We start from the raw sequence: 26,681 nt of genomic DNA, 5'->3' as shown, positions 1-26,681 counted from the left end.
CCCACTAGATAATATCAGCTCTTCAGATCATCTGTCCCCAGAAGTAAATAAGATTCAGCTTCAAAAAGTGCAAAAGAACTTGTCATTTCCTCTCCAGGTTTCCAGCGGCTTTAGCTCCTTCATATTACCTCCCTGACCTCACTGTCAGTTCTCATGTATTCTCTGCAGCCCTACGAGCAGGAGCAGCTCATGACATTGCAGTGTAGTGTCACAGCTCTCTCTGACTTCCAGGCTGCCCCCAGGCCCCACATCAGATGCTGCTGGCTGCTCTGTCCTCTGATGCACATTGCAGAGGGCTCCTTGCACAGCAGGAAAGTTGTGAGCTGCCTGAGGCCTCCTGCACCACAGGCTGTGTTATGATCCTGCAGTCCTGCCCTATCTCGTGGCTGCATGAAGCCACAGGATGTTGAAGTGCTGGCAGCTTCAGGTCACATTGGGTGGTACATTGCTCCATTCGCCGTGTCCAGTCGGTTTCACCACCAACACTTCTGCCATCTCCTTAAGCCAGGAGCTCCTGATTTGGAGGCACCAGAGACTGCCCTCAACCATGACATTCAGGTGAAGCGATTGACTTTTCACCACACAAAAAGCAACATGGTGTAATCTGATTCCATACACAAAAAAAAACCCTCAGCAGTCAATAGGAAACATGCAGACCCACTGCTTTCAGCCTGGACCTGAGACAATTCAGAGGGAGTGATGGACGGGAACAAGGCAGGGGGGTTGCAATTAGATGGTCTTAAAGGTCCCTTCCAACCCAAACCATTCTATGATTCTATGACTCTACGAAGGAAAGACCCTTTCCAAAACTGCCCTGTGAGTAGAGGGACTCGCTGTAACCTCAGAGCAGAGGATGGAGGCAGCAGGTCTGCGACCCCAGCAAATGCTTTGCACTGCCTGCAAAGTACCCCTCAGGGGGGGCTTAAGCTGTCAGACCCACATGGAGGCAGCAATAAACTGTTTATAAATAACAAGACAGCTTAAACTAAATGTGATTGTGTTTATAAACACAGTCTGCCATCTCAGCTTATGGTGGTCCTTCCATCTTGGTGCCTCTTCTGTTGGGTTATCCTCACAGTAATGCTGTTCTTAGGAGTTCATATATGGGAAATTATGCAAAGGGTCCCATCTGATACCAGCCCTGCCAAGTCAGAGCAATAACTAATTGCATTCAACATTATATTTTCTGTTAATCAAATTATTTCTTCATCTTTGCCTGTGTCATACTGATGGCTGTATGGCAGTGTTCCTATAAGTAACAGGTGACTTTGTGCTGACCTTGGGCTCAGGGCAAATATTTCATTTCAAAATCATAGAATCACAGAATCATGGAATCCTTAGGATTGGAAAAGACCTCTGGGACCATCTAGTCCAACCACTATGCCCCACCTACACACTTGAACATCCCCACCACCTCCCTGGGCAGCCTGTTCCAATACACTACAGCTCTTTTGGAGTTGTTTCTCCTAATATCCAACCTGATATCTAAGAGGTGAATGATGGTAATGCTGCCCCAAAACCTGTTCCACCAAGGGATGAAGCTCCTATCTATCCCTTTTTGAAATATTTAGAAGATTGTAAATGGAAAAACACAGTAATCTGGGTGTGTTGGCTTGTCTTAAATTGTATTAAGCGCAAATATCTAAAGTATAGAGTTGTAAATAGGGCCATGGCACACAGTAAAGAGACTGTGAAGTGTTTAACATGCTACTTTAGTCAAATCAGCAAGTCCCATTACAGCACATTACCTTAATGCCTGCTGTCATGCTCATACTTCTTTGTTTCATCAGAGCTCAGCATCCCTTGGATGCACAGCTGCTGTTTGCATCAGGTATTGGGACCCCTGTCTCCTTGCAAGGTGCTGTGGGCAGCAGTTATTTCCATCTCAACTCTGCTGTGGTTAAAGTCAGCTACTGCACTACGATTTTCAATCTCTCCTGTGCTGTGCGGTCCAGGCAGTAAAGCAGAAACACCTCCGTGTTATCTCTTCCAGCTGCGATCTTGAAGCGTTAGATACATTCTTTGGCTGTAGGTGTTGTGTTTAACCACACGTGGAGGAAGCACAGCACTCACTGAATGCACTTCTTGTCAGATTCTAATCACCATCGTTGACATATGGTGAGAACCAGGAAGCAGAACGGAGACAGACCAAACATGACCTTTACCTTCATCTATCTACACTGCAAACCAGACGTAGGCAGGTTGATTTTAGTGACTTCATGCTGCTGGGTGTTTTCACTAACACTTCTTCTTGCAATAGAACAACAAATGATGTAGGTGGTCAGCAGGCAGAACTGGTGGTAGGGGAATGGGTGGATGAGGTGAGCTCAGAAATCTTTTCCAGCCTTAATGTGGGTTCTAACTGAGGACATCTTTCAAAGGCCTGACTTTTCAGAGGGTCTCAATAGCTCATAAATGGCCGTGTCCTCTTGTTGTCTTACAGCTGAGAGCTTGGGAATCTCTGCTCTCTGTGGAGGATCCTGATTTGCAGCTTAGTTTATTTCTTTCACATAGGAAATGCACTGACTTGAACTGGACTCGGAAGGAGGTGGGAAGGGCAGGTGCAATGAAAGCAGTGAGATGCACAACATTCCCACCTACTTCTTTGCTAGTGATAAAACAGTACAAACAGCTTCCAATAGAATGGCCCCGAGAGGAAGACACAGAACTCGGAGCCCTGCCTGGAGGCTGTCAGGAGCTGTAGGATCTAAAGCCCGGCTGCAACAATTCCGGGGGGGTGTGTCTGAAATGCGCCTGCAGTAGGAACAACGGAAAACCTCCCAGCAGAGTTTTACAGCAACTCTTCTCCGAAGCCGGGATGGCTGAACCCCGCCGTGCCGCTGCTCGTAGGAGAGATTTGTGCACGCTTCAAAACCCGACACAAGAGGGCTCCAGCTCCATTCGTCAGGACAAATCCCGGCTGCTGTAAAGAGCGCAGCCGGGCTGAGAGCAGCAGCTTCGCTGCGGTGACAAAGAGCAGCGAGTCAGTGCCGGCTGAAGGTGTCTGTGTGTGCCTGGACGGCAGGTCCCCGAGGAGATGGGAACAGAAGAACCTGGAACAAGCACAGCAGGAATGTAGCTGTAAAAATGAATGCAAACACGTTGTGCGTGAAAGCCTGAGGTTTTGTGCTCCGGCGGCGGCGTTAGGGGGAGGTCAGGAGGAGTTCACCCTGCTCGCTTCAGCTGCTGCGATCCGCAGCCTCGTTCGTTCTTCCTTTGCTCCTCGCACAGCTCCGAACCGGGCAGGACAACGCCGTGTGCTGCCAGCAGCACTTGTCCCCGAGCCCAGGGATGGGCAGCATGACTGAGAGCTGCAGGGAGCTGAGATGAAACCACACGGTACTCCGTGCTTAAATGTGACGGTGTGATCAGGCTCCTGTGAGCAATAGTAGTGATGATAACAGAAAACAGAGATGGACGTTAATTTGAAGCATTGCATGACATGTGGCTGTGGGACACAGGGTGTGAGCTGGCCCCGTCTGAAGCTCACAGCAATACTGATCCCATCAGGTTGGGCTCTGCTCATGGTTTGCCTCGTGAAGGTCTCCGTTCTGCACACCCTCAGCACCAGGATTTGTCCTTGGCAGGCAGATATTGCGCTGCCCATCACTGTCTGCCCTGCAAGAACCATCTCTCATCTGCCTTCAACAGAGCTTTGCAAACTTCTTCCTGCTGCCAAACTTGGACAAGTGGTGGAGGGTCCGTTACTGCATGCAGGATCTCACCCAACATGTGTTCTCCTCATGGTTCAGTGTATGAAGCAGTGCTGGCACGAGGCAGGGTATTTTCTGAGGACCTGAACATACTTGTTTTGTAAGGAAGGAGCGGTTATATCTCTGAAAGGAGGGACTGGATGTGCTTAGCAGTTTGCTGAGCACTGTAACTGGGTCTCAGCAAAAGCTAAAGGTTAATCCCACAAACTGACTTCACTGCCACTTCTGAAAGTCACACCCGTGCTGAATTCCTCTGGACACCCAGGTGCTGTTTTAGTGGACAGCTCTGATAACCCACAATTTGCAGGGTTCTGTGGTACAAGTTATTAACTTTTCCATTTTGGTTGTTCTGTGCAGCTCCAGCCCCTTAAATATCACCTTCATACAAAGCCCACAGCCTGACCCTCCTGAAATGCAAAGATCCCTAATGAAATTCAGCTTTAGAAAATGCAGGTGTTGCAACACCTGCCTTTACTCTGACAACACATTAATGCAATTAGCTTCCCAAAGCTTTACTGTATGGGGAGAGAGATGCACACGAGAGCTCCAGGCATCGCTTTAAGCCACAAGTACCTCTTTTCTTCATGGTGCCAGAATTAAGAGACAAAAAGTTTCATGGGTGGTCTGCAGTGATGGGAGAAATCTTTTCCTTTCCTTTTCTTTTCCATCCCCAGCAAACAAGCAGCAAAGAATACATTGCTTTCAGCAGACAGAATGTCCCTATCACTTTTAATTGCACCTTTCAACGAATTTACCAACTGCTCCGTTGCCATTTATTAGCCAGGGGCCAAAGTGTGAAAGGTGGTGATCTGAAGTGTGCTTTGTGAGGCTGAACTCACTGTGAGGTTGGTGATATCCAGCCCTCGGCTTGTTTGATTGCACCATGCCCAGCCTAAGCGACACGTTTGTGACCCACGGTAAAGATAAAGCCAGAAAGCTACAAGAGATTTGGTCTTCTGTGTTCTCTCTTAGGGAAAGCAGCTGCCCATATTTGCTTGGATTCAAACTGGATTCGTAGTCACTGTATCATAGAATGCTGTGCGTTGCCCATAAGTAGTGATAAGCTTCACAGAAGTTAATGTTTGATCAATGTCTCCCCATCCACGTGCCATAGCTCCAGACAGGACATAGCAGTGTGACCCAGCTTCACCAGTTTGGTTGCCAATGCACCTCCTTCATCCTCCCTATCTGTCCCCTGGAGCCAGATGTGGGTTCCCATTTAAACACCCTCTTTTATAACCTGGTGACCGTGGGAAAACGCTTCTGCACGCTCCGACATTTCAGAGTGTTCCCATGAACAGTGAATGCCTGTGTGTGTCCCAACACAGGCGGATTTTCCTCTCACATGGCCCAGTGGCCAACTAGTGATGCTGTGTGACTGGCACAGCTGTGATTTGTTAGCAGGGACGGATGGAGGCTCAGAAAGCTGGCTCACACCTTGCCTTGGCTGCAGACTCCTCGTGGGTTTTGCACATAGTGCATGGGCACCTCCGCTATCTCTGAGCACCAGGGACTCAGGGCTTTCTTTGGGATGTGTAGTCTGCTCACTGCTACTTGTAGAACTGGGTGTGGGCAGATGGCAGATGTCCCTGCCTCCCCTTCTTCATTCCTTTATATTCCTCACCCCATCACAGCAGCCAGAATCATAAAATCACTGAGGTTGGAAAGAGCACAAAAATCACTGAGTCCAACCATCAGCACCCACCTCTGACCACTCTAGATCCATGTCACTCCATGCAACAGTGAGGTACTAATTGAGTTTTTCGCCTCGGTCTTCACTTCAACATAGCAAAGTGCAGAGTTTCACCAGCCAGTCTCCTGCAGCCCATGTCCCCATGTGCACACTCATCCATGCAGACTGAAGAAAGGAAGCAGGATAGCTACAAAAGCACAGCACCTGGTTTTATATCACCCTCCGTGGTCTGCAGGGTCAGCTCTGTGTGTCTGAGCAGCACTCGCATTCCAGCCTGGGTTGGAGTATGGTAGTGGGAGAATAGAAAGGCAGTGACAGCTCCAGACATCACTGGGAAGGAGTTGATAAGTTGGCAAAAGTTCTCTCCTCATCATCTGAAATCTGACAGAAAAAAAGTATGCTGAAGAGACCCTGTAAGACAACCTCTAACTGTGTATTATAATCTCTAACCACTTTCCTTTACAACCTCTTAATTTAATGAAGTCCTCAGGAAGCTCTAAACATCACATCTGATCCTCTGAGTTCAGCCCCATGGTAATAGGATGTGTTCAGATGAGCAGCTCAGGTCAGAAGACCTGTAATGGGCAAAGCAAGGTGCCTTTGGCTTTATCATCATTTTGAAGGATATCTGCTCTTTGTCTAAATGTTAGATTAGCAACATCCTCAAGACTGACACTCTTAGTCTGAATGCAACCTGGACCACACTTTTAATGTGTGTTTTAATCTTTTAATGTTTATAGTTGTACATTCGCATATTTCTCCATGTTGCTGATTATTAGTACTTTGGTGCCAGTCCTGGATGCGTGTCATTTCCTCCCAGGGATTATGATTTTTCACACTGTGGGTAAAGAAGTCCCAAGAGAATAAGGTTTTTCAGGCAAAATATCCCGGGCACAATATCTGCTTTCATAAAGCTCTGGCCGTGCTGTTTGCCATTTCCTAATCTCATCCGTTCTTTTTTATGCCATTGGAGACCAACTTCTGGTGGCAAAGTCCTTGTACAGAAAAAAGTGAATATTTTGACCAATAGCCTGAAATCACACATTCTTTCATTGAAAACAGTTAATTAGGAATTGAGCTCTGAAGTTAATTTCACCAAGGTCACTCCCTGTTCTATTGGGTTCAGTGACCCTGTCTTAAGTAATCACGGCATTAACATACAAGGTTATAGCTTTCTTTTCAGTTGATGACATAATCTCTTTAATTGGTGTCAGGAGGCCCGCTTGTGAAAGAACCATGGAAAACACCTATAGACTATAATTTTACTTTCCCCATTCACGGAGCAAATGAAACAAGCCTTAAGAATGTACTAGAGGCTCATTACATCTCCTGGCCTGTCAACACAAAGCCCCTCCACTGTAGCCAAAGCATTAGGAATGATCAATTCTGTTTACTTCTAACTTCAGCCCCGTGAACTATTAACCTTTTCAGCAAAACTGGTGAATAGTAAATGTCAGATAATCCTCTCTGAGAAAGTTAAGAGGGTGGATAATGCATTTTAATTGATTAAAACTTCCACGAACAAAAGTTTAAAATATCAACGGGAGAATCCCTCGCCGTCCCTATTTGCGGCGGGACCTGATCCAACCGTTCTGCTCTGATCCCAACGTCCACTTCAATTTATCTTTTCCAAGAGAAAACATCCCCAAAAGTTACGCCTGAAAATTAATATCCCGCCCAGTAGAAATTCTGCCTGTGGAACACAAGGTCCTTTCCACAGCCAACGTGCACAGCTCGCAGGAAAGGAGCTGCAAAAGCAAAGCTCCAGAAATGGGTGTAAATACATTCATGTGTTCTCTTCGTTCTATTGTACCAGGAGTTACTTTTCTCCTAAATATGTGGCTATTTTTTCCTTCTGTTTTTGGAGCAGTCTGGACTCCCGCTTATTCCATGACTGACCCAACTCCTTCACAGGGGATTTTCTTTGTAAGCCCTATGGAATCTGTCAGCACTCTCTGACTGACAGGGGGGGCTTAAGTTCTACCACAAACAACACCGTGCTCCTTCTGCAGACACCAAGATGCATTTCACCCCTAACAAAATTATTCACGTCTTCCGCTTTTTTTTTTCTCTTTTTCCCCCATTGCACTCCTATAAACCTGCTACTATTTCACATTTTTATCTTCAGATTTTTCACATAATCCACTTTTCTACTTTCTTTTTGGTGTTAAAAACCCATGGAGATGTGGCTCTGAGGACCTTGCTCAGTGGGTGTGATGGGGGTGGGCTGGGGTTGGGCCTGGGGACCATGGAGGTCTTCTTCAACTTTAATGACTCAATGATTCTACTATTGCTCATTATCACCAGACTGTTCTCAGCCTTGTGAAGCTATTCCTTAGGTTCACATTTGTCAGCTGAAACCAAGACAACAAATGAATCGTTTCCATCCCAGCTCTTGGTCATATCAGCTCTTGGTCAGGCACTGGAACAGGCTGCCCAGGAAAGTGGTTGAGTTATTGTTGAGTTATTGTCCCAGGAGGTGTTCAATAACCTTTAGATGTTATACTAGCAGAGATGGTTTAGTGGGAAATATGAATGGTATGTGGATGGTTGAATGAGATGATCTTGGAGGTGTTTTCCAACCTTGGTGATTCTATGAATCTATGAACCTACAGGTAAAAGCTCCAAGCCTGCAGAGGGCTTGTTTTCTCCTGAATTTGCTGTGGGCACTGAGGTGAGACAGTTGGGGCTGTAATTTCTCTCCCATTTCCTTTTGTTTTTGCTTCTATCTTGTTTAGTGGGTGTGGTGGGGTTGAGTGGATGGTTGGATGAGATGATCTTAGTGGTCATTTCCAGCTTTAGTGATGCTATGATTCTGTACTGAAAAAAAGACCAACCAATGGTTAAGACATTGGCCAAGACCCCAGCTGTCACCAGCTCTCCTGGTGGTGGCAGCAGTGCCGCTGCTCTGTGTTTGAGAAGCAATCACCCAGACTTCTGCCATGGACTGGAGTGGTGTCTGCTGGGTCAGGAATTAGCTATACTCTTTATCCTTTGTATTTAGATAACTGTTATCTCAAAGCACAATCCTGACTTCATGTGGGTGCACAGATTGCTTAGAATTTACTGCATGTGGAAAAAAAAAAAACACAACAACAGCTCTTCTTCTCAGATAATGGTCCCCATTTGTCACAACATTTATAGGACGTATTCAGTCCCCCACACCTCAATTTGCCCTCAGAAATAAGGCAGCTTCCCTCCGATGCAGAAACACACCACGTTTTTCCTATCTGCCTTTTCTTTTTTCAAACTTGTTTAAGTCTCTGGGATCCAGCCTTGGCCATTTAGTTACAAAATGTGTGCGTGCGTGTGTGTGTTTCCAGCGAGTGAAAAGAAGGGAAAAAACCCACAGGTTCGAGTTTGTACAATGTTTGCCCCTTTTCCCAGCAGGGATGGGTTTTGAGAGCCAGGAGACAAAAAGCATGGCCTCAACAAGCTGAATTTAAAAAAGAACATCATTTTCATTATGTAGTCAATCTCAATTACAAGCAAATGTTTTCTCTGTTGAGACTTTTCTCTTTTCAGAGCATTATGCAAGCCTCTTTTGTGGGTTGAGAGAAAGGATCAGTGGTCAATAGGGAGCAGAGTGTTGTGTACAGTGGATTTTTGTATCCTTTAGTCTACTACATAATGCGTTTTGTCAGGAGAACAGCCCAACATCCTGAGCAGATTTGCTGAATTAAAGAGCACAGCAGGGATAGGAAACTTGTTGCTAGGTGACTGACAACTGCTGCATGTCAGTATCTCTGTGCCGGAGGTTACTCTTTCCTTTTCTTCCACTCCTCAGTCTTGCCTTTTAATCTGCATCTATAATTAACTCTCTTAATACTGCAGATCCATTTGTTTCCCTTTTACCGTGCTTTGGATGGCTCTATTGCCATTATTTCATCTCGAACGGAGGGAAAACTATTTAATTTTTGTGCTTGGCTTGGCGTGGGGAAGTTGGGGATTTGTGCGGTGCAATGTCTCATGTCTGCACTGCGATGAGACGGCTCTTAAGAGACATTTCAGAAGATATGGCCTTTGCTAATCTCAATGCTCAGTGAAACATCTCTGTGTTTACCATTCCCTCTAAAGCCTGTTTGTTTCAGTTCAACTTCATTGAAACGCGATTGTTTTTAACTGTTTAGGCTTGGTGACCTTCCAAGCTCTTACACTTGTGCATTTTGCAAAATAGATTTGCTTTGTATGAGGTTCTTTCTTAAATGACTGGAAACCCAGGGCTGCATCTGGCTGAGATTTGTAGTGGCAGAAGTCAATTAAGCGACAGTGTTCTCCCCGCTCATTTTTGCTGTTATTTTTTGTGCGCAGACCAAAGCATGAAACTCGGCGTTGTTCTGAGGATGGATCTGCTGTGAAGAATCGCATCAATGGTTTCCTTCCATCCATCTCTCTGGAAAAGTGTTTAATTTCAATTTTCATTCATAGAATCGTAGGATGGCTCAGGTTGGAGAGGGCCTTAAAGATCATCAGGTTTCAAGTCCCTGCATTCCAAGAGGTTATGCAAAATCCATGGGATTAGCAGATGTTCTCACTGCAGGAATACGCCCATGGCCATTTGCTGGTCGTTTTTAATTAGAAAACAACAAGAAAATACACATCAACTTAAAAAGTAGCAACAAAAGCTCTTGTTTTTCCTTGAGGGTTTGTGACAAGGCTGCAGTTGTGGAAAAGCATCTACCTGAGACAGTGTTTGTACTCAAAATTAGATGGCCGTTTAAGAAGAACAGCCAAATAGATGTGAGAAGTGCTGCTGGTGAAAACAGGCAGCAGTTGTTGCTTCTAAGGGACTATCAGCTGTTCAGCCCAAAAATGCTGAACTTGGGGAATTTAAAGAAAGAAATCCCCAAAACTGACTAGCAGAGATATTTCCAGCCATAATTGTGCTGTTGTTTTTCTTCTTCCTCTGCTAGCAAAGAACAAAGCCCTGCCTGGAGGAACATATCTGTGAACTGAAGGAGGAGGAAAGGAACATTTGCAAGCTCCTGTATTTTGAGCAGCACACGCAGTGATACATAGGGCCAGGAGAGGGCAAGCACTGAAAAGATGCGGCCATCGGAGTGTGTTGGTATCGGAGATGGAAAAGTCTGTGGTGGCTGATCCACAATCATGGAGAACCAATTAATGACAGACTCAAATTAGTTGAACCCAAGGCTTTCCAACCCAAACAAGGTGTGTCCATCTTATCTACTTTGAAGCCACCTGGAAAAGGTGATTTGGGTTGACTCTTCTACTTGAGGGACTGACTAGGCTTCCAACCATTAGTTTGAGTTGTACTTCTCACAGTCATTGACTGATACTGCAAACTTGATGATTAATTTATAAACTGTCAGTGACAGGGTCAAGCCCACAGCAGTCCCTCAGCCTCAGGCTCATGCTGCATACACAGGAGCAGGTTCTTCTCCTTTCTCTCCCTGACCTGTGAGGGTGACGGGCGCACCAGTGTTAAGGCAAAGCAGAAAAGTTGAGACTTCCTGCTAAGTAACTATAAGGCTGTAGATTTCTGGAGTGCAAACTCTAACCCCAGAGAGCCACAGCTGCATCACGGAGACCATTAATGCTTACCTTCACCCGCAGAAGTGCATCACCACAGGAAAACAGGCATGAGTGTCCATTCTCATCTGATCCCTTTTCTAAGTGCCTTGGTCCCTCATCCACCACTGATCACTTTCTGGACACAAGGTCTACACCACATGGGGCTGTTTCATTTACTTGGCTGTGTTCTCATTTGTGCAGCACAGCAACCAGACTGTTGATTATTGCGATGGATTTGTTTTCTTATCTGGAAGAAGTTGCATAATACCTTCACTCCTCTACCAAACATCCAGCATTAAAGGTTAAGCTCTGTGTGAGGAGCATGGCTGAGCATCATCCAGCACAGATACCTTGCAGAAAATGTGCAGACAGCTGCTTGGGCTTTGGGTAGATTCTCAGGGATTCCTTTGCTAGGTAAGACATAGGAAATACTGCTTATAAAAGAGCTCTTACTCTGCTCATCCATAGAATCATAGACTCACAGAATGGCTGAGGCTGAAAGGGACCTTTATTTTCACTGTGAGACCTTGACCTTGTCACATATATGTGCTGGGTGTTCCTTTGCCAAAGCCTCTCTTCTAAATAGATGCCAACCGTGGTGTGAGCAAGGAAGACCTCCACAGACCAAAAGACAGGGTGACAACAGCTTACAAAACATGTTTCAAATCCCAAACTACCCTTGACCCACTAAAAGGGGAAGGAGCTCCGCATCTCAGGGATTCTTTCCTGACTCGTCTTGATCTCTCTTATTAATAAATTTATGGATTCTAAGATGACTTGGCCAGACTGTGTTTGTGTCTAAATTTAGCAGTCAATTTGGTTTATTGCTTCAGGGCTGTGCTGAAGAAAAACTAACAAAAAAGCATCTCCCTTTTCTTTTTTTTATCACCGCAGTTGAAAGCGCATTTGTGTGAAAATGGATCTGAGCTGGGAAATAACGGGGTTTAATTATTTATTAAGCCCACGCTGGGGACGGGCTGTAAAAGAAAAATCACATTGCACAGCGTCTCTCCCACACAGACACTCATTTGTCCTTTGTCTGCGTGTCGTCTGTGTGTCACACGGGCTCTGCCAAGGATATTCCCTGGGCACAACTGCTGCTGCAAGAGGAAGTGGATGGATGCCCCAAGCTATCACAGGGCAAAGAGATCCTCTTGGTGTCCGCTTGGCCAACAGCAGGACAGACACTATAGCTCTAGTTTCTACAACTTCAGAAGCCTATGATGCATCTCTTTATGTTTTAATCTGCTCCCAGAAGCTGTCCAGATATGGGCCTTAGATATAACTGTGCCCATCTGAGTAAGTTGGACCAAATGGCCTCCAGAAGTCCCTTCCTGCTTCAACCATTCTGTCATTCTGTGCTTCAGCTGAGAAATAAAATTAAATCCTTTCAATGTAATCAATACAACCAAGCAAAACTTGTCTGGAACCATCTGCTGCCTTGTTAGGACACAAAGAAAGACAGTTCCCCAAATTACTCCTTCAATGGAAAATAAGCTGCAGGTTTTATAACAGAATTTTGTCTTGTGGGAAACCAATCAGAACAGCTTTTGTATCTGAACTTGGTTACTGGCTACGTGTCTCATAATCTCTTACCAAGGCTTCAGCAACTGTGAGAGAGCCCTGCTGTCTCATTCTGTTGAAGAAAAAAACACAGTGGGAACTGGATTAAAGTCTTCTCTCTCTGCCTGTTATCAGTCATTTGTACAGTTGTTGGTTCAGGTTCTGTTTTAACTCATTTTCAAGGCTCAAGAGTGTTGAGTGGCTAAAACTCCTGGTGCATCTTCACCACAGTCCCACAGTCCCAGTCTCCAGAAAAGGAGAGTCATGTAGGAGTGCTGCCCAGGATGTGGGTGCCCCATCCCTGGAGGTTCCCAAGGCCATGGATGGGGCCCTTTGCAGCCTGAGCTGGGACTGGGGGGTACAGCCCATGGCAGGGGTTGGTACTCAGTGATCTTTAAGCTCCCGTGCAACCCATGCCATTCAAATGCTCTCCAGAGTGCTCTGTTGTTTTGCAGATGAGGTTCTGGTTGAGTGTTCTGTTGAGCCCAGGTTTTTCTTACTCTTATTAATTATGATGACCAAAATGTGGGAAACGAGCAGTGCTGAAATTTCCAGCCACCTTTATTTTATTTTTCCTGTTTGAAAATGAAAATCTTCAGAAATGTAACCAAACTTGTGTTTATTTATGGAGCGGGGAGCCCCAATGCCATGAAATTAGTTGTGACATTTTAATGTAATTAGACAACATTAGTGTCAGATAAAATTCATTAATGGGCCCTGATCTTTCGTGGTTGTTCAAAATTGATTTTTTTTTTTTTTTTTTTTGCACTGGAAATCTATGTTGGATTTTAAAAAATAAATAAATAAATTAGAAATTCACCTTTCTGCTAAAATGCTCAGCTAATTGATGTAAATACATTAATGAGAGCAATGCGCTAATAGGATTATATCAATATTCTCCCTGCATCAGTCAGAGCGCCAGCAGCAGCGGCCATTAATTATTGCCTTATGGTAATCCTTGGCAGCTTTTGCAGGACTTGGATTGTCCCTGTTGGAGAAGATCTTTCTGCTTTGCTGTTGTTTATACCAATGCAATCCCACTGGTCAAAAAGTCAAGCTGCACTTCAAAGGTAGCCAGAGAAGCACACCTAAAATACAAGATGTGTTTGAGATCGGAGCCCAACTATTCACTTGGATGGATTTGGGTGGTTGGACTCAATGATCCTACTGGTCTTTTCCAACCTTAATGGTTTTATGATTGCAAGAACAGGAAAAATGAGGGTTCATTTTGTACTGGAAATTTATTTTTATCAAAAGAAAATCCTACTTTTCTATGTCCAATTTTTTTGGCTAAAGATTTCAGCAGAAGGACTTCTCGTTTATTACACCTTTATATCTCTTGCTTTGAACTGTGCTACACTAAAATGAATTGTTTAAACTGCTGGTTTTTAGTTACAGGCTAAGAGTGGGCACTTCTGAACTGACTTGGGTTTGTGATGCTGCAGAGAGCATTGATATTTGACCTTAAACCACATATGGGATTAGTGATCACAGGTTCTTTTACATAAAATCCCTTCTTTGTTTGTCACCTCAATTCATCCCAATTACATCCCAAATGCTTCATGTAAAACAAAGCACAAGAAACTGTAAGTCCTTTCCCGGTACCAATCATCTGCTCTGGAAAGTCAGACAATAAATAGAGAAAATTCCCCTGTTTATAAACCAGTTCATTGCAGTTAGATGTAATCTACATTTGCAAGCCTTAGGGAAAGAAATCCATTAACTCCAGGTAGCTTTGGATCAGGCTCTGTCTTGGTGTGCATGTTTCCAGCTGCAGACAGAGCTCCATATGTGACTTCCCTAAAGAGTCTGAACTGGCTAAAAACATCTTCTATGAGCTCAGGATATTGGCATCAGTGAATATAAAACTCTCCTCTCCCAGGAGGCTGAAGAAGAATGTAAAAATAGCCAAACAGAGCCAAAAAGAGGCAGGAAATCAAGTGAAATGTTCATGATTCAAGAATTTTAAGATGGCTTTTTCATCAAAGTGCACAAATCAAATGAATGAAGGCAAGATATCATGCCATGCAGTGCTGCAGTAATAGTGTGCAGAGAGGGATAGGGCAAGATAGATAGAACCTAACCATGGAGTTCATGGTAGGGTATATCTAACCAGGACTTTTTTTGCATAAACAGCTCAGGCTTTTATATCTTGCTGAGCCTTAAACATGAGCTCTTAATAAAATATCAGGGATGGTTTGAATTCACACATCTTCTCTGCTCAGTGGAAGCAAACAGGTAAGCAGTAGCTACCCACCTGTGACTTGCAGGTCCCCAGGTAATTATGCATGTGAAAGCATTAAGGAAAGTCAGCCCTTTGTCACAGGCTGAAGGCAATGGTGCTTATTCCTAGTGCAAGAAAAGAAATTAGATGTTTAGGAATTAAAACAAGATGGAGTAAGATGGAAATCTTCTTTTTCTTTACAGCAGCCACAGGGATGGATGGGCTGAGAAGGCACAGGAACGCTCAGCACTGCTGAAGCTGCGTATCCAGTGAGGCTGATGCAGAGGAGGAGCGACAGTTCCTGTAGTCATGTGCAGTCATGTAGTCGAGTGGATGGAGCCACCAGGAGTTGTGTTTATTTAAGGTCATGGAAGAAAAGGTTCTTCAGAAAGTATTGAGAGAAGGTGAGGGGCTGACTTTGCGCAGCGCCTTGGGAAGGCGATGAGTAGTGGCAGCAGGGGAAATGCCAAGAGGTTCTCATGAAGCAGATACTGGAGTTGGTACGTAGGGCAAGGAGGGTGTGCGGGGGGAAGCAGGCAAAGTGGGGATGCAGGAACGATGCAGGGCACAGAGGCAAGGACAAGGAGCTGAAACAAGATGCAGAGGAAGGGGGAGTCAGCGAGGGATTGACAAAGGCTGGGTTGGCAAAAGCAGAGATGGATTTCAACAGCCCTGTTCTGCCTGGGTGGCAGGGAGGATGCAGAAAAGGAAGTTTTATTACATTGCAAACAAGCAAAAAATTATCCTGGGTTTTTAGCAGTGCCATCTGGAAGGCAGAAATAGAGCTCTTACTTGTCATTCTTCTAACGCAAATATAGTTCCTAGTTCCTGGAAAGAGATTTTTATTTAGCTTTGCTTTCATTTGTATTGAATTTTTCTTCCTCATTCACATGCACGATGAATGTTTTCATTTCATTCCGGCTCAGAAGTGCTCTAGACTGACACTCACTCTGGTCCTGCATTGCTGCAAACCCACTGGCAACACTTCAGTTACCCCAAATTTTCTGTGGATGTAAATGCAAGAAGCATCAGGCTCTTTATTTGGATCAAGAGGGCTGACTGCCTCTTAATAGAAGCATAATGAAACCATCAAGAGTTTTCATTCAATTAGACTCCTTTTCCCTCTGGCAAATGATTATAACACATTTATAGTGTAACGGGCAATTACTTTATACTCCTTGTCTGTTGACATCTTATTAAGTCTCCATTTTCTGTCCCTAACAAAGAGATCAGATATAATTGTTAGGAACTACAAGGAAGACTTCAGAACTACCAGAATACATTTAAGCATCATGAATATGTATCTGTTAGTGAGCTGCCTGATACGTGATGGCAGATTTCTCCACTCCTTTCTGCTCTGGGGAAATCTCCATTACATATTCTTTTGTTTCTTCATACATTATCTTTTCCTCTGATGTCAAAGAATGATCTTTGTGCTGAATGGATGTGGATAATACAATGAATTCTGTATTTGTGAATATGAGTTCAAGAGGTGCAATGAAGGCTGCGGAGGCGATTTTTGCCCCCGGAGGCTTTGCAGATACATATGTTGTTGTTTTTTTTAATTCCTATAGCAGGATGCAGGGCAGGCAGGGCAGGAGTGAGAACTGATGGAGCTCAGTACATTGTGAAGCACAATGGATCCTTCTAACAAAGCTGATGTTTTCTCTGTTTCCAGCTTGGTCAGGCTATGATTCTTTGGGTCCATGGCATTTCTCATCCAGCCTCTGAAGATTGTGCTGCTTCCTATGGTGCTCAACCACCCTGGGATGTCCTGGTTTTAGGCAATAGGTTTATACTATTAATGCAAACCATGCCACATGTCTTTAAGAGCAGAATGCAGCTTTTGGATGGTGCTGCTTAGCAGACTCTTATGTAAGGATTTAACCATGTGACATGAGCCAATGATTGAGGCAAACCATGAGGGACATGTCTGGGCTTTTGCAGGCCACGGCTCTTCACTTAGGTTAGCAAGCACCTAAATGGTCCTCAATGATGTTTTATCCCATTGCATTAGAGCTTCTGATGATCTTCTGAAACATCCTCATATAGGTAAATTTTCACATGATTTATGTTGGTGCTTCTGTTTTCATGTAATGAGTGATTAATCACACAGTTAAGTTAAATCAGTTTTTGCTTTTACCCATAGTTTGGGGGTAAAATCTTCCCAGTGCCATCCACATTTGCACTGAAACACACTGAAGGTATTAATTCAGCACAGTGAAGGTGCTGGATTTGCTCCTGATGTCAGAGACTGTGTGTCACAGAGGACAGAAACAGTCACACATGAGGACTGCTGTGCTGTGCTGGTTGTGTGGTGGTGAAACCGGGAACCTTCTTCCTCAAGTCTTCGTCCCCATCCATCTGCAAATGCTTCTAAAGAGTAAGAATGCAGACATGCATGTTTCTGCCCACTGTTCAGTCTCGTCTCTTCATCCCATGGATTCAGGCATTACTTTTTTCACACCCCAACTAAATTATCCATTTTGCACCCATTTGCCATTTATTTCTTTTATAAGACAATTTTCTGTGTTTTCTTAAATCTGGTACCTGTACGTGTTTTGTTTTCAGGGCGAATATGTATTTCATTATAGCTCAATTATTGTTTAATAGCACTGGGGACAGGATGTTTGGAGGCAGTCTGAATTTTGATTCAAAATGTCAGGCCTTTTTCTGAATAGCTCCTTCAACTGGAGACCTTTCCCATCAGCTCTTTCATAAAGAGAAAGGAGACAAATGGGAAGATGAGCTGACTAGGAAAGAAAGAGATATTCCTTCCCTTGACCTAGAAGCCTGACAGGACTCTTTTTCAATGCAGTGTATTATGTAGTGGTTTTCAGTATTATGCATATATTTAGCAACTGTCGCTCACCAATCTGCAAAGGGAATGAGGTGATGAAAGATGGAATTCAAGGGAGGAAAGAAACACAGATGTTTTATCTCTGCTTTTATACTGCAAAGACTGTACTGGAATATACACAAGATATAACTCCATTGTAACTTGGGATGCTGTAGCTTTTAATACCTTTAGCATCTCTTTATCAATATACTTCCAGGGCACATTTCTAAACAAAAAGACCACTTCAAGCTGCTGTCAGGACCAATCAAACAGCAGCTGTAATTACAAACAGAGGCAAAAAGATGCACCACGGTGCAACAAGGAATGTAGGGTCTAACAGAGAACATAGACCAACCTGGTCTTCATCCTCCAGCTTGAGAGCATGTGCTGAGAAAGATGTCCATGGGCTGGATTCTGAGCATCTTTTAAGGTAGGTTATTTCTGTTGAGGTCCTACACTGCACACAGCACGCATCCTGTCTTAAAAATAAACAAATACATTTTGGCATCTGGAGTGCTTGGTACCTGCGAGTGTGGAGATTCCCTATTTTAAAGACCTGCTGGGGGAAGGTACCTGTAAGTGCTGATGTGTCATCAGGCACTCTGAGCATTCTTTGTTTCCTTGTCATTATCCACTGGCAAATCATCCATGTCTCTTGGACTCCATAAGGACAAAGAAGACAAGGCAGCTTTGATTCCAGAAGCAGAATAAAACCCTGATGGAGTCCTTCTGCAATTGCAGCACAAGTCCCTGTTAAAGAGATCCTGAAATAGTTTGTGTGATTGCAGAAGACCTGGCACAGAGGGCAAATGCACAACCAGTGACCAAACACAAGTTAGCCCTCAGCCAAACAAACTCAGAGAAGAGCTCAAGTAGGGCCACTTCCATGATTGTATTTCTGTGAGTGTTTCCATCAACAGCATAAACTGAGTACTTACCAGGTTCTCACAATGGATTCACTCTCCAATCTTGCAATGCTCAGCCATGGAGCAAAGAATCAAAGCTTCCAGGTGAGCCTCCATCACAAGCCTCCAATGTCCAGTAGTTCCTACCGACCTCATTTCTTCAGGGCCATGTTTTGTTTCCATTACAATGGGAGAGCTGCTCATTTTAGTCTCTTCTGAAGGCTTTTAGAAGAGAGGTGTGTGGCTCATGTTAGTTCTGTTCTTGGTTCTGCAGTAATCCCAGAAATGAGAATCCTTTCCTTAGCTGTCTACCATCAGCTGCAGGAGCTGTTTGAATGGACACTGAAGTGAATGAGAAGTCTGTGACGCCTCGCTGCCATTTGGTAGTTACAGCATTCAGAGCACAAATGGTCTTTTGGTCAAAAAAAGGGGGCTACATTTATTTTTCTTCATCAAAGTGATTATTGATTGGCTTATGGCAAAGCCGGTGAGGAACCATATGGGGCTGCCTGTTATACGACCGGATTAGTGTGTGTGTCTAACTCCACTCCAGCTCTAGCTTTAGGATCAACAGAAGATGGCAAAGAATGATTAGCCTTGTAGCTTCTCTGGGTGCTGTAACCCTTCAGCCATAGAGTAATTAAATAAACAAGGGATGGGGAGACTGAAAAAACAATACTGATTATCACTGAAATGCCATTCCTCTGTTTCCCAAACCAGGGGGATGTTTAAGAAACACCAAATGCAGATTCTAGCTCAGTTCAACCTTCTATTCCAGGAGGAGCCTCTACAGCCCAGAAGATGCAGATTTTAAAGGGCTTGGTCATTTGTCTATAAAATTGTTTAGGGAATTAGATCAGATTTCATGAAGGGTGGAGAAAAATGGATTTTCCCCACTAAGTAATAGAAATTCTTGAGGACATTCTAAAGCTTCTCCCACCTTTGCTCAGAAATAAATCACCTCCCCTTTCTTTTAGGACATAGTACAGACCTGCTCTGTTCTGCTTTGGGATGAATGTGGAAAAACAGATTTTAATACGGAATATCCCCCTGCCTCCTAATATATGAGATGGCTTGGGTTACTAATCCTATTAGTAGGAGCAGATGCTGATTGTCCCATTAATCAAAGCAAGTCATTAGGCATTAATTACACTTTGTAACAGAATAATTGCTTGGTTTACCCAAACTGTGCTAGGAACGTTTTTTCTTCTTTTTGAGTAGGATAAGCTTATTTAGGTTTCATCACATGCACACTTATGGGGCATAATGAAAGCAGATCCAAGTCTGCTTTGTTTGTAGAAGGTGGTGACACACTGGAACAGGTTGCCCAAGGAGGCTGTGGATGCCCCATCCCTGCAGGCATTCAAGGCCAGGTTGGATGTGGCTCTGGGCAGCCTGGTCTGCTGGTTGGTGACCCTGCACATAGCAGGGGGTTGGAACTACATGTTCATTGTGGTCCTTTTCAACCCAGACCATTCTATGGTTCTGTGATTCTCTGATTTGTTTTGTACATGTAGAGGCGAGCTGATCTGTGAGATCAGAGATAATTCTTGGTGCTTGTGAATGCTTCTGCAGCCAGAGTGTATGAGTGGCACTTACACCATACAGCGAGGGTGGGCAAGAGGAATAGAGCTGCAACACAGTTTGTCCTTGCTTTTCAAGGCTTGAGAAAGTATTAGGAAACAACACAGCTAGACTTGGGTTGATTTATAGTATGAAAAATAGTATACTCACTTTTGGAGAACTCTGTCCATCAACATGTCATCATGTTGCTTGGAGAACAGGTGATGGCAGCACACGATTCTGTATTTTCCATACATGCTGTGCACATCTGTGTCACGCTGCTTATAATGGAATACAAATAGAATTGACAGGGATTAAGGTTTTGTTTCTGCTCCCACTAATAAATGCCACAATCCCCACAGACTTTGCTGAAACAGAATCAGCCCTTAAATGACCCAACAGTGACATCTGCAAGAATCCTCCCAGGTGCAACGTATTTCGGCTATGACACACACAACCATACGGACGACCTTCTTTTTACCTCCCACAACAGCTGCCAGAAGCTGCAATGCTGACTCCAGTAGTGACAACAAAAGCTCAGAAGAGAGGGCATTTACTACAGGGAAAATAAGACCATCTTTCTCAGGCCACTCACCTGGCCAAATGCTGTTGGCTGCTATGCCTTGATGGCTTGCACACACACGCTGCAGTGCAGGGATATAAAGAGCCACGCCGGATGCCAGCCTGCATTCTGCTGTGCCCTTTGCAGCTGTGCCATAGAGCTCCCCTGCTCCTCCCAAACCCAGATCTGGGACTCTGGGGCTCGGAGATGTTGACTCATATTCCATACAGCCCTACACATGATCTGGGGGTAAGAAGGAATTAATGCATGGTATCCATGGCACTCATTGTCAGTCGTTCTTTGATATCAAAGATTTTATCATGACTTCTATGATGCTGTGACTTGCTGTTTGCTTCCCCTCCCCTCACCAGATTTGCTCTTTCATCATCTTTCTCGACTGACATACACTGGAAAGGACATTCAGCACTTTGAAAGCTGCTGTTTTTCAGGTTTTATAAATTTCTCCCAGCTGAAGTCCTCGATGACAACTCTGCTCAGAGCGTGGCTTGTCAGTAACACTGATCTAGTGGAAATGGCCCAGTTCAAATGCGGTGAGTGATGCCTTCCTGAGACAGCCATACAAAGCCCAGCCAGAAAGAGGATCTCTGATTTATTTCCTACAACCATCATTTCCAAATGCTTGGCATTTCTTCTGAGGGTTTTTCCCCCCTCTGTGAATGCTATGACACCAGCAGAAGGGAGAAAAATCCTTATTTTTCTTTCACTGATATTTTCTTTTTAGTGAGCCCTACAGGCTCAGTGGAGCAGTGTGACCAGTACTGGGATCCTAAACAGCCTTAACCCCCATTGGCTCCAGAGGAAACCAGAGTGCTCAGCACTGGTAGGAGGCACTCAGCATTTATGATGCAGCCCACCACTGTCTGCTCAGCCCTTTTAAACTGTAAAGCATTCAAAGCCTGGACTCTCAAATATTGGACACAAATACTTCCCAAACCAGTTTGCCAAAGACATGCTCAGCATTTTTATCTTCTTTACTACTGCTGTTGTTTCATACAACTTAAAGTATCCAGAATTTGGCTATACCCATATATAAGTAAGTGCACAATAATCGATTTCATGGAATTAACCTTATAGAAGTGGATGCATTTGCTGCTCCTAATTACATTTTCTAATTTACAAAGACAATATATAAGCAGTGACCATCAACTGTCAGACTTGATATGATGTTAATAACAGATAACTTAACTATTGCTGAAGCTCTGGAAGAAATCACTAACCCAGCAGCACTCCCTTGTCAAAAACATCACCATAACTGACAAAGTAAGCCACAAAAGACAGAAAGCAGAAATTCAAATCATGATTTTACTTTATGCCAATACTTGCAAATGATAAAAGTGCTCTGCCCAGCCTCTGACAATCTACTTTATTCCAACAGTGTCAGCTCGGATGAGGCTCAATGCAGGGAACTGAAATGCACACGTTATCCACTGGAGCATCTTTTTCTCTTTTTGTGATGTAAAACACTCTGCACTGAAATATTGACACCACAGCATGCGAGTGAGCTGCAACCAGCACACAAAGTGCAGCACACTGCTGCCAGCCTCACTCTGCTCTGGATGTTTCATTTACATGCTGGAAATGTCCTATCCTCAACGTTTTGCTTTTGCTCTATATTTCAGAGATGCTCACAGTAACGCTGGTGTGATTTTGGCAGTGTATTCTATTTTATTCTATTCTAGTATTCTAGTTTATATCATTTACATCTCCCTTTCCATGATTCCATAATTCCTCTTACCCAAAACCTGCACAGGGACTGAAGCTGAAGGTTGTGCAGGTCTTCCATGTCCATGCTTACTGTGAAGGCACAAAGTGCCATGAGCTTAGGGCAAACCTACAGATGCTTCACGTACAAAGGGATCTGATCCTCATCTCATCATTTGGAAGCAGCATTTCTGATTTCTCAGAAACGAAACTTGTGCGCTCCCTGGATGCTGACACAAAAACCTCTCACCTGCCATGGTGCTGATGGGTCGGTGGTTGGACTTGATGGTCATAGAGGCCTTTTTCAACCTTCACAGTTCTGTATCGTTGTTTCCAAATCCTTTATGTAAATCTGTAACCCTTGGGAATGTTAATATTGACAGTCATGGGGATAGATGTTCTTTCCATACCCATAGATTGTTCAGACTGCAGCAACAGATTCAGAAGTTCTGATCTAATATTCCTGCTTGTGATCGCCTTGTAGATGTGAGGGAAGCCTGCAACAATTCAGTGTTAACGTTCCAACCCCAAAAGTAGCTCCTCTATATGTTACTGGGGACTGTGGGATGCTCAGTGTCTGTGATGATGGGCAGATTCACAGCTCCGGTGTAACACAATATAGTAATCCAAGTGTTCTGTTGCTAACCACCAAGAATATCTCAGGACTATTTAAATGAGCAGCTTGAACAACTGATCTCTTACGTGCATCCAATTACTGGCTTTCTTAATGACTCTTCAGGAAGTCACATGAACAAGTTGTTTTGATACAGCTCTGCACAAGAGAGAGCACTGCATTCTTACCACCTGTAGCACCAGGTGCTCTGCAGACCTCAGTCTCTGCTACACCATATTTCTATTCGACAATCCAAGCAGATGCAGTGACAGTGACAACCCCCAATCCCCTCAGCGCAAGGCCCCTTTCATAGCTCTCAGGCCCATGAATTTCAGCTAAAGGAGAAGAATCTACTCAACTATTACTGCACCATTTCTGCAATCAGAACTTGCTTCCCCTGTGCTAGCAACAAGCTATTTATTTTTTGAATCCTGCAAGAGCACAATCCAAGGTTAAGTGGAAGTTTTACATGAAGCAATACCTACTTCTCAGAACCAGTTTCTTTTAAGTGCACTGGATGGATGGTCAGTTTGGGTTTAAATGTACCTGTGAAATTTAGCACTGGTTTTCCACATACTCTGTGATTTATATTTTTTTAATCAAAACATCACTCACTCATCCTTGGCCTCTAATGACGATTCACATGAATTGTTTCAAGATGAGGAAAAAAATCTAAGCTGTGCTCTGCACCGCTCTTCTTCTAACAAAATAACAGCAGTACCTAGCAATGGGCTTTGCAGTGAGAATTGGTGGCCGTGGCCTTGGTTTAATATCTCACCCCTATGATCACATCAGCAATGAGTTGGCATATTTTTGAGAACCTCTTCCAACTATGATGGAGAAATAGACATGATAACTCCTTCAATACAAGCAGCAGTGAGAAACATGACAAGCCAAAAGCATCCAGGATGAGATTCTTGGGGCAAAAATTATTTTAAATTGCACACCTTTCCCATTTGGGTGATGGCTGAAAGGCTCCAAAGACTCAGCAACTCCCTGCAAAGCAATGCTTACAAGGGATTTGTAGGTAATGGTTAAGAAATGTTTTTAATAACTTCTGATACCCATAGCTTCTGGACATAAGCCCTTTCCATCTGTAGCAATGAGCAACATCACTGCTCACAGTACTGTGCATTTTGTAGAACTAGCCAAACATGCCTCAAGAGAAGGAAAAAAAACCAGCAGGAACCCACACTTAGCCAAAGGCGGTCCTGCTCCAGCAGGAGGAAGTGAAGTATAACTGCATGCTCCAGACTGAGGTTCAGAACGGACTGTCAGCTACCACGCTTCCCACCAGGCATAGCAGCTGGTTCCCTACCAGCAAGAACTTTGTACTTAACCCTGCAGTTCTTTTTTCCCAGATTTTCCCCAACCCAATTCTCAGTGGACTATGGAATAAGATGTGCTATGAAATAATTTTGTGGCTGCTTTGTGAATTATGGTATGCAATTGAAAATCATGTTGTTAGAACATTTGACCTTGTTTCCTCTGAGGAGTTATGACGATCAACACATTTGCTTTTTGTATATACTTAAACATTCTCTTAACACTGAATTATCCACCCATTGGTGTTTTCTTTGACATCCTTTTGGCAGCATTGTTATTTGAATGAAATCAAACCTAGACAACATATTATTGTGGAACTCAGTTACTGAAAAGAGGAAAAAATCTGGAACGTAGCAAAGTAAGGGGGGAAAACTTACCTTTTCAAAGGTGACATGTTGCAAGTGCTAAAAAGAGCATCATCTTCACATCAAATCAAGCAAGGTACAGGATTCAAGAAACAGCGTGCCAAGAGGCAATTTCTCAGCAAGATGTTAGCATCAGAACACAAAGTGATGTGTCTGGAAGCAGAACTGCTGAGCTGCAAACAACCTGGGTGTGAGTCAGAGAACATTAGGACAGTGCCTGTCCACCAGGGATACAGACTTGATTGCATGTGACTTGTGTCAACTCTGGAGACATCAAGAGCAGAACATAAAAACAAGGCAACAGATACATTCCTAAATGAGCCATTCAGCCTCTAAGGCAATGAATCTGGCAACAACTTGAGTTCCAAGACAAAAAGTCAACATTCCAGGTTTGCATTCCATAGTTACATACCTTTCATTCATTTTTATTATTTTTTTTCCAAGAAGGTCACTGAAACACCCTGTTTTAAACCATTAAAAGACACAATCATCTCCTTTTAGACTACCTCACAACTTTGAAAGCAGAATCCAATTGCCCGTTCAGGCTCATTAGTGTCTTTGGATCCTAATGACCCACTCAGTTGCAGCAAATGAAAAACTAATCCTTGTTTTATGGCACTGACCGAAAAGGATTAGCCAACTCTTGCTGCCCACGCAATCAGCCTCGCGCTGGGGAGATTACTACCATCTAATACTGTAAGTCTACACATTCCAATCTGTTACCATAAGTAGCACTTAGAGCTTATTTCCTTGACATACTTAAGCATATTAATGCTATCGTATAAGATTGTTTTCTTACAGTGCAATGATTCTTCTACCACTGCCCCAAAAGTTTGCTTTTACCTGTATATATGCAGGGATGCCTCTTGACATCCAGCACTGTCTTAATTGTGTTCATAGTCTTGAAATAAAAAGGAAAGTAGAATATTCTTCCTTAAGATAGGTCCCAAATGTGGCAGGCAAGCATTAAAAGAATTTCACTGGTGTTCAATGCAGTGAATTTATTGAACTGTAAGGAAAGGATGCAACTTGGACAGTAAAGAGTTGCAAACACTTTGAATTAATTTCTTGCTGCTTAGATTTCCAGGTGACGTTTTTTGCATCCTACAGTTAGTCTTAACAGGTAGCTAAACATGGAGCCGTTACTTACATTTAATGTTCTCTACTCAATAAACGAGTGGTAATTCAGTTTCATACCACTTGTTTCAGTGCAGTTTCTCCAGCTTGCAACAAAGAGGGACACCTACAGCTTGACTGAGTGCTCAGATCAGGTCTTCTCTAATGCTGGTTGGTATGTTAGCTTTTATGAGGAATTTCCAAGTGAAACAGCTTTCTGACAAAAAAAATGTAACTATAACCTTCAATGAGATGGTAAAAAAACAAAAACAACAACCAAAAATCAACAAAAATATTTGCCTTCTGACTACAATACATGTACAAGATTAAAAGTCAAAGCCCTGCTCTGCTTATTTAAGAGATGGTGAGTTTTCATATCATTATTGCCTTAGGGCTCAGTTAGGAACCTAAATCCTATTTTATTAGGTACCATACAAGGGCAGAACAGGACAATATGTTTCCAAGTGTACACAGTACAAGCACACAGTATGTTACTGCTATGGAGACAACTGCACTGCCTTTAAGAGATCTCAGCCCCCCAGCTGCTACTGCTATCCCACTGCTGGAGCCTACTGGCCTCTAGCTCAGCTGTACTCATGTGTTCCTCATCTACTGGAATCGAGAAACAACTAAGTTAGCTTCCCACACTTTCAGCAGTGACACATCAAATCTACCAACTCTGCCTTGAGGAATGAGGAACAGGCACACAGTCCTTCAACTTCATCTACACAAGAGGGACAGTAGCAGCAAATTATAATTGGTAATGAAGAAAAAGCACTTGTCCTCAAATCACCCTTGCTACGTTTACAAGAGGATCTCTGTCTAAACCTTTTGACTATAGATAGGTTTAATCACATGTTCACAGAGGGGACAGAACAGAACAAACTCAGCATGCAAGTCTCAACAATCCAGCAACATAACCACTGCTGATTTGATGGGAAT

General features: G+C 43.7%; 1 long non-coding RNA gene across 1 annotated transcript; it reads right to left on the bottom strand.

The window, feature by feature from the left end:
* Positions 1 to 17,663: 17,663 nt before the first annotated feature.
* Positions 17,664 to 18,302, bottom strand: LOC116653532. Its single transcript, XR_004307578.1, has 2 exons — positions 18,141 to 18,302; positions 17,664 to 18,046 (listed from the first exon to the last, which is right to left on the bottom strand). It is a non-coding gene; the product is annotated as an uncharacterized LOC116653532 (long non-coding RNA).
* Positions 18,303 to 26,681: the final 8,379 nt, after the last annotated feature.

The sequence above is a fragment of the Coturnix japonica genome, chromosome 5, assembly GCF_001577835.2.
Source record: "Coturnix japonica isolate 7356 chromosome 5, Coturnix japonica 2.1, whole genome shotgun sequence".
Lineage (NCBI taxonomy): Eukaryota > Metazoa > Chordata > Aves > Galliformes > Phasianidae > Coturnix > Coturnix japonica.
Note: the sequence above shows the minus strand (reverse complement) of the source record. Positions and strands in the feature narration are given on the sequence as shown.